Source organism: Pseudophryne corroboree, unplaced genomic scaffold (genome assembly GCF_028390025.1).
Source record: "Pseudophryne corroboree isolate aPseCor3 unplaced genomic scaffold, aPseCor3.hap2 scaffold_1479, whole genome shotgun sequence".
Taxonomy (NCBI): domain Eukaryota; kingdom Metazoa; phylum Chordata; class Amphibia; order Anura; family Myobatrachidae; genus Pseudophryne; species Pseudophryne corroboree.
This window is the reverse complement of record NW_026968109.1, coordinates 80,736-95,420: the sequence shown is the minus strand read 5'-3', so window position 1 is coordinate 95,420 and position 14,685 is coordinate 80,736. Positions and strand designations below refer to the sequence as shown.

General features: G+C 38.2%; 9 non-coding genes across 9 annotated transcripts; 4 read left to right on the top strand and 5 right to left on the bottom strand.

Moving 5' to 3' along the window:
- Positions 1–744: 744 nt before the first annotated feature.
- Positions 745–860, bottom strand: LOC134998235 (U5 spliceosomal RNA). The gene has a single exon (XR_010200531.1). It is a non-coding gene; the product is annotated as a U5 spliceosomal RNA (small nuclear RNA).
- A 275-nt stretch (positions 861–1,135) lies between these two features.
- On the bottom strand, positions 1,136–1,251 carry LOC134998232 (U5 spliceosomal RNA). The gene has a single exon (XR_010200528.1). It is a non-coding gene; the product is annotated as a U5 spliceosomal RNA (small nuclear RNA).
- A 274-nt stretch (positions 1,252–1,525) lies between these two features.
- Positions 1,526–1,641, bottom strand: LOC134998233 (U5 spliceosomal RNA). Its single transcript, XR_010200529.1, has one exon. It is a non-coding gene; the product is annotated as a U5 spliceosomal RNA (small nuclear RNA).
- Positions 1,642–1,927: 286 nt separating this feature from the next.
- LOC134998225 (U5 spliceosomal RNA) lies at positions 1,928–2,043 on the bottom strand. Its single transcript, XR_010200521.1, has one exon. It is a non-coding gene; the product is annotated as a U5 spliceosomal RNA (small nuclear RNA).
- A 270-nt stretch (positions 2,044–2,313) lies between these two features.
- LOC134998227 (U5 spliceosomal RNA) lies at positions 2,314–2,429 on the bottom strand. Its single transcript, XR_010200523.1, has one exon. It is a non-coding gene; the product is annotated as a U5 spliceosomal RNA (small nuclear RNA).
- A 144-nt stretch (positions 2,430–2,573) lies between these two features.
- LOC134998194 (U1 spliceosomal RNA) lies at positions 2,574–2,736 on the top strand. Its single transcript, XR_010200503.1, has one exon. It is a non-coding gene; the product is annotated as a U1 spliceosomal RNA (small nuclear RNA).
- A 671-nt stretch (positions 2,737–3,407) lies between these two features.
- On the top strand, positions 3,408–3,571 carry LOC134998255 (U1 spliceosomal RNA). The gene has a single exon (XR_010200550.1). It is a non-coding gene; the product is annotated as a U1 spliceosomal RNA (small nuclear RNA).
- A 152-nt stretch (positions 3,572–3,723) lies between these two features.
- On the top strand, positions 3,724–3,886 carry LOC134998222 (U1 spliceosomal RNA). The gene has a single exon (XR_010200520.1). It is a non-coding gene; the product is annotated as a U1 spliceosomal RNA (small nuclear RNA).
- Positions 3,887–4,557: 671 nt separating this feature from the next.
- On the top strand, positions 4,558–4,721 carry LOC134998257 (U1 spliceosomal RNA). Its single transcript, XR_010200552.1, has one exon. It is a non-coding gene; the product is annotated as a U1 spliceosomal RNA (small nuclear RNA).
- The last annotated feature ends 9,964 nt before the right edge of the window (positions 4,722–14,685 follow it).

Below are 14,685 nucleotides of genomic sequence, written 5' to 3'. Positions count from 1 at the left end.
ACGACCTAGAGGATGCTGGGGTCACATTAAGAACCATGGGGTTATACCAAAGCTCTTGAACGGGTGGGAGAGTGCGTACGACTCTGCAGCACCGAATGACCCAACTTGAGGTTATCATCAGCCAAGGTATCAAACTTGTAAAACTTAGCAAAAGTGTTTACTAAATAGCTGCTCGGCAAAGTTGCAATGCCGAGACTCCCCGACCAGCTGCCCAGGATGAACCCACCTTTCTAGTAGAATGGGTCTTCACCTAATTCAGTAACGGCAATCCTGCCGTGGAATGAGCATGCTGAATCTTACCACAGATCCAGCGCATAATGGTCTGCATGGAAGCAGGACACCCAATCATGTTGGGAGCATACAGGACAAACAGAGCCTCTGTTTTCCTAATCTGAACCGTTCTGGTGACATAAATTTTCAAAGTTCTGACCACAGCCAGAGACTTTGACTCAACGAAGGTGTCAGTGGCCAAAGGCACCATGTGGAAAGATGAACCACCTTCGGCAGAAATTGTTGACGTGTCCTCAATTCTGCTCTATCTTCATGAAAGATCAAATAAAGGCTCTTGTGATACTGCATGGTTTGTACTGTTTTCCATGTGCTCCCAGATCTTTCAAGCAAGTAGCATGGTCAAGAAAGTTCTGTTTGAAAAGAAACAAACATTTACTGTCATTGTTATGCAAATAAACTTACATTAAAGCTAACAAGAAAGCACACTCGTTCTGTCTTTAAACTGATAAAAGAAACCCCAATAATATGGGGCATGCAAAAATTGAGATAAAACTCAGTTTTGCTCCTCTCCACGGAAATCTTTAATAAAAGGCGAAATATTTGTTAGTTCTGAAGAGAAACCAGAGCATGACCAAGATTCCACCTGTCGCCTGAGTGCCATGCCAGCAGTTCTCATTCAGCTCAAAGTGAGCACCCAATTTGAATGAAAGAAAGCAGATTTCTCACCAGGCTTCCCCTTGCTATAAACATGGTTTGTACTCTTTTCCATGTGCTCCCAGATCTTTCAAACAATTAGTGTGGTCAAGAAAGTTCTGTTTGAAAAGAAACAAACATTTACTGTCATTTCTATGCAAATGAGCTTACATTAAAGCACACTCGTTCTATCTTTAAACCAATAAAATAAAACCCCAATAAGATGGGGCATGCAAAAATTGAGATAAAACTCAGTTTTGCTCCTCTCCACGGAAATCTTTAGTAAAAGGCGAAAGATTTGTTCGTTCTGAAGAGAAACCACAGCATGACCAAGATTCTACCTGTCGCCTGAGTGCCATGCCAGCAGTCCTCATTCAGCTCAAAGTGAGCACCCAATTTGAAAGAAAGAAAGCAGATTTCTCACCAGGCTTCCCCTTGCTATAAACATGGTTTGTACTCTTTTCCATGTGCTCCCAGATCTTTCAAGCAATTAGTATAGTCAAGAAAGTTCTGTTTGAAAAGAAACAAACATTTACTGTCATTTCTACGCAAATGAGCTTACATTAAAGCACACTCGTTCTATCTTTAAACTGATAAAAGAAACCCCAATAAGACGGGGCATGCAAAAATTGAGATAAAACTCAGTTTTGCTCCTCTCCATGGAAATCTTTAGTAAAAGGCGAAAGATTTGTTCGTTCTGAAGAGAAACCAGAGCATGACCAAGATTCCACCTGTCGCCTGAGTGCCGTGCCAGCAGTCCTCATTCAGCTCAAAGTGAGCACCCAATTTGAAAGAAAGAAAGCAGATTTCTCACCAGGCTTCCCCTTGCTATAAGCATGGTTTGTACTCTTTTCCATGTGCTCCCAGATCTTTCAAGCAATTAGTATGGTCAAGAAAGTTCTGCTTGAAAAGAAACAGACATTTATTGTCATTGTTATGCAAATAAACTTACATTAAAGCTAACAAGAAAGCACACTCGTTCTGTCTTTAATCCGATAAAAGAAACCCCAATAATATGGGGCATGCAAAAATTGAGATAAAACTCAGTTTTGCTCCTCTCCACGGAAATCTTTAGTAAAAGGCGAAAGATTTGTTCGTTCTGAAGAGAAACCAGAGCATGACCAAGATTCCACCTGTCGCCTGAGTGCCGTGCCAGCAGTCCTTATTCAGATCAAAGTGAGCGCCCAATTTGAAAGAAAGCAGATTTCTCACCTGTCTTCTCCTTGCTATAAGCATGGTTTGTACTGTATTCCATGTGCTCCCAGATCTTTCAAGCAAGTAGCATGGTCAAGAAAGTTCTGTTTGAAAAGAAACAAACATTTACTGTCATTTCTATGCAAATGAGCTTACATTAAAGCACACTCATTCTATCTTTAAACCGATAAAAGAAACCCCAAAAAGATGGGGCATGCAAAAATTGAGATAAAACTCGGTTTTGCTCCTCTCCACGGAAATCTTTAGTAAAAGGCGAAAGATTTGTTCGTTCTGAAGAGAAACCAGAGCATGACCAAGATTTTTATCTGAAAATATGTGTTCTCCCTGCAGTTGTTGTCCCCAGATGAGAGTTCCCTTGTGCTGCCTCAGTTGAATCTCCTTTACTTGACAGGGGGATGCTCGAGCAGCGACCCTCCCCAGCTCTAGCCCAACTCCTACTTACCTGCCAGGTGAGATACTATGATCATGAAGGTGCTTCTCCCAGGGCAAGGCTCACCCATTGCACTCTGGGTGTGCTGCTTCTGCGATTTCCCCAAATGTGGGAAACTTGACTGCATAATTTGTGTTTCCCCTGGTCGGCTCTCGTATAATTCAGATCTCTTTGTCTCAGGTCTCTCTCCAGCCTAGTTTGCTGTCTGTTTCTACTTCTCTTTTCTTGAGCCGCTCCCTTCTATGCCCTTGCGCACTATCCTGACTTCTCCCGTCTGCTTACTTCGTGCCTTCCAACGCACAATGCAAACTACAGGTAGTGCTGCAGGACCCACACCCTTTTACTTGCCTTACAGAGCGTCTCTGGAGCAGTTACAGTGCCCAGCTGCTGCAAGAAATCAGCTTGAATGCTTCAGGGGCTGGGGAATAGCCAACATGAGCCCCACACCGAAGGAGGGTGGAAGTGTGTAATGCGAACTAGGGGTCATCCAAGCGCCGCAAAAGGCCGCCATGCCCTGCACGCCCCTTGTCTCTTTTCATATGCAGACGAGGGTTGAAGCCAACTTTGACCCACTGTTTGGATGACATCACCATATGCAAATCCATCTGCTGCAGGCCTTCCCCCAGGAATGCTTGCACTAGTTGTTGCATTTGGTTTGTTGTTTGGGGGTGCTTCAGTATTAGGCAGCCTTCTGCCCTCCCATGTTCATCTGAAAATATGTGTTCTCCCTGCAGTTGTTGTCCCCAGATGAGAGTTCCCTTGTGCTGCCTCAGTTGAATCTCCTTTACTTGACAGAGATGTGCCTGAGCAGCGGCCCTCCCCAGCCCTATCCCAAATCATACTTATTTTGCATAGGCGATACCATGGTCATGAAGATTGTTCTCCCAGGGTGAGGTTCATTCATTGCATTCTGGGTATGCTGACCCCTGTGATTTCCCCAAATGTGGGAAACTCGACTGCATTATTTGTGGTAGTGGGGGACTGTGTTTGTGCTTTCCTCTGGTCAGCTCTGGTAAAAATCAGATTTCTTTATCTCAGATCTTCCTCTAGCCTTGTTCTTCTTTCGAGAGTTCCCTTGTGCTGCCTCAGTTGGATCTCTTTCACTTGACAGGGGGGTGCCCGAGCAGCGACCCTCCCCAGCTCTAGCCCAACTCCTACTTACCTGCCAGGTGAGATACTATGATCATGAAGGTGCTTCTCCCAGGGCAAGGCTCACCCATTGCACTCTAGTTGTGCTGCCCCTGTGATTTCCCCAAATGTGGGAAACTTGACTGCATAATTTGTGTTTCCCTTGGTCGGCTCTCGTATAATTCAGATCTCTTTGTCTCAGGTCTCTCTCCAGCCTAGTTTGCTGTCTGTTTCCACTTCTCTTTTCTTGAGCCGCTCCCTTCTATGCCCTTGCGCACTATCCTGACTTCTCCCGTCTGCTTACTTCGTGCCTTCCAACGCACAATGCAAACTACAGGTAGTGCTGCAGGGCCCACACCCTTTTACTTGCCTTACAGAGCAGCTCTGGAGCAGTTACAGTGCCCAGCTGCTGCAAGAAATCAGCTTGAATGCTTCAGGGGCTGGGGCATAGCCAACATGAGCCCCACACCGAAGGAGGGTGGAGGTGTGTAATGCGAACTAGGGGTCATCCAAGCGCCGCAAAAGGCCGCCATGCCCTGCACGCCCCTTTTCTCTTTTCATATGCAGACGAGGGTTGAAGCCAACTTTGACCCACTGCTTGGATGGCATCACCATATGCAAATCCATCTGCTGCAGGCCTTCCCCCAGGAATGCTTGCACTAGTTGTTGCATTTGGTTTGTTGTTTGGGGGTGCTTCAGTATTAGGCAGCCTTCTGCCCTCCCATGTTCATCTGAAAATATGTGTTCTCCCTGCAGTTGTTGTCCCCAGATGAGAGTTCCCTTGTGCTGCCTCAGTTGAATCTCCTTTACTTGACAGAGATGTGCCTGAGCAGCGGCCCTCCCCAGCCCTATCCCAAATCATACTTATTTTGCATAGGAGAGACCATGGTCTTGAAGATTGTTCTCCCAGGGTGAGGTTCATTCATTGCATTCTGGGTATGCTGACCCATGTGATTTCCCCAAATGTGGGAAACTCAACTGCATTATTTGTGGTAGTGGGGGACTGTGTTTGTGCTTTCCTCTGGTCAGCTCTAGTAAAAGTCAGATTTCTTTGTTTCAGTTCTTCCCCTAGCCTTGTTCTTCTTTCGAGAGTTCCCTTGTGCTGCCTCAGTGTGTATGGTTATTAATCAAAAGGTTGGTGGTTCAATCCCACTAAGGGACGTAATTGACCTTGTTATCAGATTTTGGTGATATTTAAGTAGACAAGTCAAAATTTCAAACCCCCTGTTATGGTGTAGGGTACCTGGCCTTCTCTGATGTAATCAGAGTTAGATTTGATTCAGTGATTTTATAAAAACAGCTAGGAAGCACAATTTAGCAGTGGGTTGCAGAGAAAAAGAAATATGCTGGCAAAAAAATCCAACTGAGTGATTAAACAGCTCTTCATTTTCTGGCTTTATTTTTATGCTAACAAATTTGTTCTCTGAAAAGTGTCCACAAAGCCAAGTCTCTGATTAACACCTTTGTAGGGATGGTTTTTCACCTATTACTAAATTAAACTTGCTTCATTGGAAAGGCAGCAAGATGCATCCTCATTTCAATGTCTACTGAAATAATACAGGTTGACACCAGGAAACATTAACGCCACTGCATCCTTGCTGCTTTCGCATGTGGAAGTCTGTTTAATGTGAAAACAAGGTGATATCTAATTAGCACACAGGTAAGGAATTAAGAAAATCTTTATTTAAGGGTGAAGGTGTTTCTCACAAAATCGTTGCCCCAATGCATCATTGAAATTCAAGCTGGAAAGATGATTTTAATATATCACTTGTACATTTTGTATTGCTCTTCTGGTGACAATGTAGTTTGTTTTTGTCAATTACCATTTTAATAATAGGGTAAAGAAAATTAAGTGGATTTTTGAAAGAAAACAATACTGTCAATATACTATTAAAACAAATTAAAATGGTAAAAGTTAGTGTACTTTAAGTAAAAATAAAAGAGCAAAAATATCAATCCCAGTTTTGGATTACTTTAATTAACAAAAAAAATGCATATAGCAGAGGATAGTTTCAATCTGCCTACCTCTGGGTTATGGGCCCAGCATTTTTCCATTGCAGTACTCTGCTGCACATGTAAGTGCAAGAGATCCTGAAGCACTCACTCATCATGGGAAAGTACCAATGTGTTTCTTCGTTGGTTGATGGAAGAAACATCTTACAAAAACTCTCCAGATTATTGACTTTTTAAAGTTTTTCTAGGAAACGTTCTAGATGAATGCTTATTAGCCTTTGTCAGTACGTACGTTTGTAAAGTGTCTCTGTTGCGCAATCTGTTAGTGTGTTTGGTTATTAATCAAAGGGTTGGTGGTTCAATCCCACCCAGGGATGTAATTGACCTTGTTATCAGATTTTGGTGATCTTTAAGTAGACAAGTCAAAATTTCAAACCCCCTTCTTATGGTGTAGGGTACCTGGCCTACTCTGATGTAATCAGAGTTAGATTTGAATCAGTGATTTTATAAAAAAAAACAGCTAGGAAGCACAATTTAGCAGTGGGTTGCAGAGAAAAAGAAATATGCTGGCAGAAAAATCCAATTGAGTGATTAAACAGCTCTTCATTTTCTGGCTTTATTTTTATGCTAACAAATTTGTTCTCTGAAAAGTGTCCACAAAGCTAAGTCTCTGATTAACACCTTTGTAGGGATGGTTTTTCACCTATTACTAAATTAAACTTGCTTCATTGGAAAGGCAGCAAGATGCATCCTCATTTCAATGTCTACTGAAATAATACAGGTTGACACCAGGAAACATTAACGCCACTGCATCCTTGCTGCTTTCGCATGTGGAAGTCTGTTTAATGTGAAAACAAGGTGATATCTAATTAGCACACAGGTAAGGAATTAAGAAAATCTTTATTTAAGGGTGAAGATGTTTCTCACAAAATCGTTGCCCCAATGCATCATTGAAATTCAAGCTGGAAAGATGATTTTAATATATCACTTGTACATTTTGTATTGCTCTTCTGGTGACAATGTAGTTTGTTTTTGTCAATTACCATTTTAATAATCGGGTAAAGAAAATTAATTGGATTTTTGAAAGAAAACAATACTGTCAATATACTATTAAAACAAATTAAAATGGTAAAAGTTATTGTACTTTAAGTAAAAATAAAAGAGCAAAAATATCAATCCCAGTTTTGGATTACTTTAATTAAAAAAAAAAAAATGCATATAGCAGAGGATAGTTTCAATCTGCCTACCTCTGGGTTATGGACCCAGCATGCTTCCATTACAGTACTCTGCTGCACATGTAAGTGCAAGAGGTCCTGAAGCACTCACTTATCATGGGAAAGTACCAATGTGTTTCTTCATTGGTTGATGGAAGAAACATCTTACAAAAACTCTCCACATTATTGACTTTTTAAAATGTTTCTAGGAAACGTTCTAGATGAATGCTTATTAGCCTTTGTCAGTATGTACTTTTGCAAAGTGTCGCTGTGGCGCAATCAGTTAGTGTGTATGGTTATTAACCAAAAGGTTGGTGGTTCAATCCCACCCAGGGACGTAATTGACCTTGTTATCAGATTTTGGTGATCTTTAAGTAGACAAGTCAAAATTTCAAACCCCCTGTTATGGTGTAGGGTACCTGGCCTTCTCTGATGTAATCAGAGTTAGATTTGATTCAGTGATTTTATAAAAACAGCTAGGAAGCACAATTTAGCAGTGGGTTGCAGAGAAAAAGAAATATGCTGGCAAAAAAATCCAATTGAGTGATTAAACAGCTCTTCATTTTCTGGCTTTATTTTTATGCTAACAAATTTGTTCTCTGAAAAGTGTCCACAAAGCCAAGTCTCTGATTAACACCTTTGTAGGGATGGTTTTTCACCTATTACTAAATTAAACTTGCTTCATTGGAAAGGCAGCAAGATGCATCCTCATTTCAATGTCTACTGAAATAATACAGGTTGACACCAGGAAACATTAACGCCACTGCATCCTTGCTGCTTTCGCATGTGGAAGTCTGTTTAATGTGAAAACAAGGTGATATCTAATTAGCACACAGGTAAGGAATTAAGAAAATCTTTATTTAAGGGTGAAGGTGTTTCTCACAAAATCGTTGCCCCAATGCATCATTGAAATTCAAGCTGGAAAGATGATTTTAATATATCACTTGTACATTTTGTATTGCTCTTCTGGTGACAATGTAGTTTGTTTTTGTCAATTACCATTTTAATAATAGGGTAAAGAAAATTAAGTGGATTTTTGAAAGAAAACAATACTGTCAATATACTATTAAAACAAATTAAAATGGTAAAAGTTATTGTACTTTAAGTAAAAATAAAAGAGCAAAAATATCAATCCCAGTTTTGGATTACTTTAATTAACAAAAAAAAATGCATATAGCAGAGGATAGTTTCAATCTGCCTACCTCTGGGTTATGGGCCCAGCATTTTTCCATTGCAGTACTCTGCTGCACATGTAAGTGCAAGAGATCCTGAAGCACTCACTCATCATGGAAAAGTACCAATGTGTTTCTTCGTTGGTTGATGGAAGAAACATCTTACAAAAACTCTCCAGATTATTGACTTTTTAAAGTTTTTCTAGGAAACGTTCTAGATGAATGCTTATTAGCCTTTGTCAGTATGTACGTTTGTAAAGTGTCTCTGTGGCGCAATCTGTTAGTGTGTTTGGTTATTAATCAAAGGGTTGGTGGTTCAATCCCACCCAGGGATGTAATTGACCTTGTTATCAGATTTTGGTGATCTTTAAGTAGACAAGTCAAAATTTCAAACCCCCTTCTTATGGTGTAGGGTACCTGGCCTACTCTGATGTAATCAGAGTTAGATTTGAATCAGTGATTTTATAAAAAAAACAGCTAGGAAGCACAATTTAGCAGTGGGTTGCAGAGAAAAAGAAATATGCTGGCAGAAAAATCCAATTGAGTGATTAAACAGCTCTTCATTTTCTGGCTTTATTTTTATGCTAACGAATTTGTTCTCTGAAAAGTGTCCACAAAGCCAAGTATCTGATTAACATATTTGTAGGGATGGTTTTTCACCTATTACTAAATTAAACTTGCTTCATTGGAAAGGCAGCAAGATGCATCCTCATTTCAATATCTACTGAAATAATACAGGTTGACACCCGGAAACATTAACGCCACTGCATCCTTGCTGCTTTCTCATGTGGAAGTCTGTTTAATGTGAAAACAAGGTGATATCTAATTAGCACACAGGTAAGGAATTAAGAAAATCTTTATTTAAGGGTGAAGATGTTTCTCACAAAATCGTTGCCCCAATGCATCATTGAAATTCAAGCTGGAAAGATGATTTTAATATATCACTTGTACATTTTGTATTGCTCTTCTGGTGACACTGTAGTTTGTTTTTGTCAATTACCATTTTAATAATCGGGTAAAGAAAATTAATTGGATTTTTGAAAGAAAACAATACTGTCAATATACTATTAAAACAAATTAAAATGGTAAAAGTTATTGTACTTTAAGTAAAAAAAAAAGCTAAAATATCAATCCCTGTTTTGGATTATTTTAATGAACAAAAAAAAAATGCATATAGCAAAGGATAGTTTCAATCTGCCTACCTCTGGGTTATGGGCCCAGCATGCTTCCATTGCAGTACTCTGCTGCACATGTAAGTGCAAGAGATCCTGAAGCACTCACTCATCATGCGAAAGTAACAATGTGTTTCTTCATTGGTTGCTGGAAGAAACATCTTACAAAAACTCTCCAGATTATTGACTTTTTAAAGTTTTTCTAGGAAACGTTCTAGATGAATGCTTATTAGTCTTTGTCAGTATGTACTTTTCGCAAAGTGTCTCTGTGGCGCGATCGGTTAGTGTGTTCAGCTATTAATCAAAAGGTTGGTGGTTCAATCCCATCCAGGGACGTAATTGACCTTGTGATCAGATTTTGGTAATATTTAAGTAGACAAGTCAAAATTGCAAACCCCCTCTTATGGTGTAGGGTACCTGGCCTTCTCTGATGTAATCAGAGTTAGATTTGATTAAGTGATTTTATAAAAAAAACAGCTAGGAAGCACAATTTAGCAGTGGGTTGCAGAGAAAAAGAAAAATGCTGGCAGAAAAATCCAATTGAGTGATTAAACAGCTCTTCATTTTCTGGCTTTATTTTTATGATAACAAATTTGTTCTCTGAAAAGTGTCCACAAAGCCAAGTATCTGATTAACATCTTTGTAGGGATGGTTTTTCACCTATTACTAAATTAAACTTGCTTCATTGGAAAGGCAGCAAGATGCATCCTCATTTCAATATCTACGGAAATAATACAGGTTGACACCAGGAAACATTAACGCCACTGCATCTTTGCTGTTTTCTCATGTGGAAGTCTGTTTAATGTGAAAACAAGGTGATATCTAATTAGCACACAGGTAAGGAATTAAGAACATCTTTATTTAAGGGTGAAGATGTTTCTCACAAAATCGTTGCCCCAATGCATCATTGAAATTCAAGCTGGAAAGATGATTTTAATATATCACTTGTACATTTTGTATTGCTCTTCTGGTGACAATGTAGTTTGTTTTTGTCAATTACCATTTTAATAATCGGGTAAAGAAAATTAATAGGATTTTTGAAAGAAAACAATACTATTAAAACAAATTAAAATGGTAAAAGTTATTGTACTTTAAGTAAAAATAAAAGAGCAAAAATATCAATCCCAGTTTTGGATTACTTTAATTAACAAAAAAAATGCATATAGCAGAGGATAGTTTCAATCTGCCTACCTCTGGGTTATGGACCCAGCATGCTTCCATTACAGTACTCTGCTGCACATGTAAGTGCAAGAGATCCTGAAGCACTCACTCATCATGGGAAAGTACCAATGTGTTTCTTCATTGGTTGATGGAAGAAACATCTTACAAAAACTCTCCACATTATTGACTTTTTAAAATGTTTCTAGGAATCATTCTAGATGAATGCTTATTAGCCTTTGTCAGTAAGTACTTTTGCAAAGTGTCGCTGTGGCGCAATCAGTTAGTGTGTAAGGCTATTAACCAAAAGGTTGGTGGTTCAATCCCACCCAGGGACTTAATTGACCTTGTTATCAGATTTTGGTGATCTTTAAGTAGACAAGTCAAAATTTCAAACCCACTGTTATGGTGTAGGGTACCTGGCCTTCTCTGATGTTTAGATTTGATTCAGTGATTTTATAAAAACAGCTAGGAAGCACAATTTAGCAGTGGGTTGCAGAGAAAAAGAAATATGCTGGCAGAAAAATCCAATTGAGTGATTAAACAGCTCTTCATTTTCTGGCTTTATTTTTATACTAACAAATTTGTTCTCTGAAAAGTGTCCACAAAGCCAAGTCTCTGATTAACACCTTTGTAGGGATGGTTTTTCACCTATTACTAAATTAAACTTGCTTCATTGGAAAGGCAGCAAGATGCATCCTCATTTCAATGTCTACTGAAATAATACAGGTTGACACCAGGAAACATTAACGCCACTGCATCCTTGCTGCTTTCGCATGTGGAAGTCTGTTTAATGTGAAAACAAGGTGATATCTAATTAGCACACAGGTAAGGAATTAAGAAAATCTTTATTTAAGGGTGAAGATGTTTCTCACAAAATCGTTGCCCCAATGCATCATTGAAATTCAAGCTGGAAAGATGATTTTAATATATCACTTGTACATTTTGTATTGCTCTTCTGGTGACAATGTAGTTTGTTTTTGTCAATTACCATTTTAATAATCGGGTAAAGAAAATTAATTGGATTTTTGAAAGAAAACAATACTGTCAATATACTATTAAAACAAATTAAAATGGTAAAAGTTATTGTACTTTAAGTAAAAATAAAAGAGCAAAAATATCAATCCCAGTTTTGGATTACTTTAATTAACAAAAAAAAATGCATATAGCAGAGGATAGTTTCAATCTGCCTACCTCTGGGTTATGGACCCAGCATGCTTCCATTACAGTACTCTGTTGCACATGTAAGTGCAAGAGGTCCTGAAGCACTCACTTATCATGGGAAAGTACCAATGTGTTTCTTCATTGGTTGATGGAAGAAACATCTTACAAAAACTCTCCACATTATTGACTTTTTAAAATGTTTCTAGGAATCGTTCTAGATGAATGCTTATTAGCCTTTGTCAGTATGTTCTTTTGCAAAGTGTTGTTTTGGCGCAATCAGTTAGTGTGTAAGGCTATTAACCAAAAGGTTGGTGGTTCAATCCCACCCAGGTACTTAATTGACCTTGTTATCAGATTTTGGTGATCTTTAAGTAGACAAGTCAAAATTTCAAACCCCCTGTTATGGTGTAGGGTACCTGGCCTTCTCTAATGTAATCAGAGTTAGATTTGATTCAGTGATTTTATAAAAACAGCTAGGAAGAACAATTTAGCAGTGGGTTGCAGAGAAAAAGAAATATGCTGGCAGAAAAATCCAATTGAGTGATTAAACAGCTCTTCATTTTCTGGCTTTATTTTTATACTAACAAATTTGTTCTCTGAAAAGTGTCCACAAAGACAAGTCTCTGATTAACACCTTTGTAGGGATGGTTTTTCACCTATTACTAAATTAAACTTGCTTCATTGGAAAGGCAGCAAGATGCATCTTCATTTCAATGTCTACTGAAATAATACAGGTTGACACCAGGAAACATTAACGCCACTGCATCCTTGCTGCTTTCGCATGTGGAAGTCTGTTTAATGTGAAAACAAGGTGATATCTAATTAGCACACAGGTAAGGAATTAAGAAAATCTTTATTTAAGGGTGAAGATGTTTCTCACAAAATCGTTGCCCCAATGCATCATTGAAATTCAAGCTGGAAAGATGATTTTAATATATCACTTGTACATTTTGTATTGCTCTTCTGGTGACAATGTAGTTTGTTTTTGTCAATTACCATTTTAATAATCGGGTAAAGAAAATTAAGTGGATTTTTGAAAGAAAACAATACTGTCAATATACTATTAAAACAAATTAAAATGGTAAAAGTTATTGTACTTTAAGTAAAAATAAAAGAGCAAAAATATCAATCCCAGTTTTGGATTACTTTAATTAACAAAAAAAAATGCATATAGCAGAGGATAGTTTCAATTTGCCTACCTCTGGGTTATGGACCCAGCATGCTTCCATTACAGTACTCTGCTGCACATGTAAGTGCAAGAGGTCCTGAAGCACTCACTTATCATGGGAAAGTACCAATGTGTTTCTTCATTGGTTGATGGAAGAAACATCTTACAAAAACTCTCCACATTATTGACTTTTTAAAATGTTTCTAGGAATCGTTCTAGATGAATGCTTATTAGCCTTTGTCAGTATGTACTTTTGCTAAGTGTAGCTGTGGCGCAATCAGTTAGTGTGTAAGGCTATTAACCAAAAGGTTGGTTGTTCAATCCCACCCAGGGATTTAATTGACCTTGTTATCAGATTTTGGTGATCTTTAAGTAGACAAGTCAAAATTTCAAACCCCCTGTTATGGTGTAGGGTACCTGGCCTTCTCTGATGTAATCAGAGTTAGATTTGATTCAGTGATTTTATAAAAACAGCTAGGAAGCACAATTTGGCAGTGGGTTGCAGAGAAAAAGAAATATGCTGGCACAAAAATCCAATTGAGTGTTTAAACAGCTCTTCATTTTCTGGCTTTATTTTTATGCTAACTAATTTGTTCTCTGAAAAGTGTCCACAAAGCCAAGTATCTGATTAACATATTTGTAGGGATGGTTTTTCACCTATTACTAAATTAAACTTGCTTCATTGGAAAGGCAGCAAGATGTATCCTCATTTCAATATCTACTGAAATAATACAGGTTGACACCAGGAAACATTAACGCCACTGCATCCTTGCTGCTTTCTCATGTGGAAGTCTGTTTAATGTGAAAACAAGGTGATATCTAATTAGCACACAGGTAAGGAATTAAGAAAATCTTTATTTAAGGGTGAAGATGTTTCTCACAAAATCGTTGCCCCAATGCATCATTGAAATTCAAGCTGGAAAGATGATTTTAATATATCACTTGTACATTTTGTATTGCTCTTCTGGTGACAATGTAGTTTGTTTTTGTCAATTACCATTTTAATAATCGGGTAAAGAAAATTAATTGGATTTTTGAAAGAAAACAATACTGTCAATATACTATTAAAACAAATTAAAATGGTAAAAGTTATTGTACTTTAAGTAAAAATAAAAGAGCAAAAATATCAATCCCAGTTTTGGATTACTTTAATTAACAAAAAAAATGCATATAGCAGAGGATAGTTTCAATCTGCCTACCTCTGGGTTATGGGCCCAGCATTTTTCCATTGCAGTACTCTGCTGCACATGTAAGTGCAAGAGATCCTGAAGCACTCACTCATCATGGGAAAGTACCAATGTGTTTCTTCGTTGGTTGATGGAAGAAACATCTTACAAAAACTCTCCAGATTATTGACTTTTTAAAGTTTTTCTAGGAAACGTTCTAGATGAATGCTTATTAGTCTTTGTCAGTATGTGCTTTTTGCAAAGTGTCTCTGTGGCGCAATCGGTTAGTGTGTTCAGCTATTTATCAAAAGGTTGGTGGTTCAATCCCACCCAGGGACGTAATTGACCTTGTGATCACATTTTGGTGATATTTAAGTAGACAAGTCAAAATTGCAAACCCCCTCTTATGGTATAGGGTACCTGGCCTTCTCTGATGTAATCAGAGTTAGATTTGATTAAGTGATTTTATAAAAAAACAGCTAGGAAGCACAATTTAGCAGTGGGTTGCAGAGAAAAAGAAAAATGCTGGCAGAAAAATCCAATTGAGTGATTAAACAGCTCTTCATTTTCTGGCTTTATTTTTATGATTACAAATTTGTTCTCTGAAAAGTGTCCACAAAGCCAAGTATCTGATTAACATCTTTGTAGGGATGGTTTTTCACCTATTACTAAATTAAACTTGCTTCATTGGAAAGGCAGCAAGATGCATCCTCATTTCAATATCTACGGAAATAATACAGGTTGACACCAGGAAACATTAACGCCACTGCATCTTTGCTGTTTTCTCATGTGGAAGTCTGTTTAATGTGAAAACAAGGTGA